Below are 2,042 nucleotides of genomic sequence, written 5' to 3'. Positions count from 1 at the left end.
TGGTACTTGCAGTCTCAAAAAATTATTTACTAATAGTTAACATAAATATAAAAAATAATTCCAAGACCACTGATGATGGGTATTTGGTAATACTCGAAACAGTTGACATGTATAGTCAGCCAAAAATTCAATTAATTAAAATAATATAAGAATGAATTTTTGTTGTTGTAGTTCAGTTCTTTTTGAAAAAACCTCTTTATAGTATATATATTTACCATTATCTGTTCTGTGACACACTTTATAACTATATGTAGTATATATTACACACCATGCAAGAGTAGTTTTAAGTAAAGAAGTAAAACCTAGTAAGCTTTGATTGATCCATTGTATGCCTTTTCAATTTTCGAGTAAAGTTAAGATCACAAGGTAATGAAAAAATTATTTACTCTATAATGTCCGTAGAAATCTTTAATTGGGTCTTTAAAAAATTAAAATTAAATATTTTGAGTCGGAAAAATATGAGACATCCTTTTTATTAAATTACGTTAAACGAGTTTTAATACTGAAAACTTAGAGAGAACTTATAAATTTTATATAAAAATGTTGGAAGAAGAATTGCAACCTTTTTAAAAGTTTTATTTTGCTGTGTTATATATTTTTTATTTGTTTTCAATTAAGCGCTTAACACAAAAGCATCATCCAGAACACCTACACAATTCTTGGCAAATATCCTAAATATCCTTAAACATTTTGAATATGGAAAAAGGACAAACTTACCTTTTACACTTCTTTGTGCAGCTGTTTTGAGTTTGATAGAGAAATTGTGCATATTAATATATATAATCGTAATAAGAACTTATTTTCTCTAATTTTACTCTAAATGTGTAAAATTTGTAAACATTTTTGGGACTTAAATAATAAAAATATAAAAAAATATATATTATAATAAATTTATATTTTTTTAACGATTCGGATTTATTTTGTGTGGTACGAAAATGTGGAATGTCGATGTAAAAATGTGTAATAGCAAAATCCATATCACCACTTAGAGAAAACGCTTAAGTAATGACTATAATGTGCCTTGAGACATCGAAGGTGGCCAAACAAACAATAGATAATAAATGTTAAAAGCAGTGTTATGCTATTTATATAAAATACCATATATTGTATATATATAACAAATAATAATATTTCGTGATATGTCTAATAAAACCTTAGTTGCACATTTAGTACTGAAATTGTGTATGAGATTTATCACTGCACGTTTGAGTGATTGAAAGTGCACTTCTTATCAAATGCAAATGACACTGTTTTATAATTAGAATTTTCATTGTAAATTTCATTAAAGCATATTAATTGTATATTATTTATTGTATATATAAGAAGTATTTGTTAGCTTAAATAATTTTTTATTTTATAATTATATTAATTAAACTGAGATACTTTTTTTGCATAAAGTTTTTGAATCATGAATAATTTTCTTATAATATTTTTCTCTTATGATTTATTTCATATTTTATATTATTTATTAACAACAATTAATTAAGTATTTTCATGAGTTATTCTATATTAATTACATAAAAAAATAGGTGGTAAGCTCTAGCATTTACACTTATATATCTTGATGAAGAAAAATTAACACAATCTTACCACATTACCTACAGGCGAATATATCGAAGTTAGGAATGCAATCAAATTCAGACTGTAGATACTGTAGAGAAGAGAGAGAAACTGCATTCCATCTGCTTTGGTAGTGCCCGGCACTAATGTACAAGCAGAAGAAACACCTAGGAGTGTATTTCATGGATCATAAGGATTTAAAACTAGAAAAGATAGGCTCTATACACTTTAATACTCTAACACTCTAATCCACTCTAATGGATCATAAGGATCTAAAACTAAGAAAGATAGGCTCTATACACTGTAATACTCTAATCACTCTAAGGAACACAATAGTTCTTTTGGGTCGCAGTGCACTACTCCTTTTTTCCATGAAAATAAAAGGTACAGGCGAAGAATTTTCCATTAAAAGCATTCAACATAAAATTTAAAAAAAACATGAAGTAATATATAAAATATTTGAATATTAATATAATAAAGTA

Source organism: Teleopsis dalmanni, chromosome 2, assembly GCF_002237135.1.
Source record: "Teleopsis dalmanni isolate 2A chromosome 2, ASM223713v2, whole genome shotgun sequence".
Lineage (NCBI taxonomy): Eukaryota > Metazoa > Arthropoda > Insecta > Diptera > Diopsidae > Teleopsis > Teleopsis dalmanni.
Note: the sequence above shows the minus strand (reverse complement) of the source record.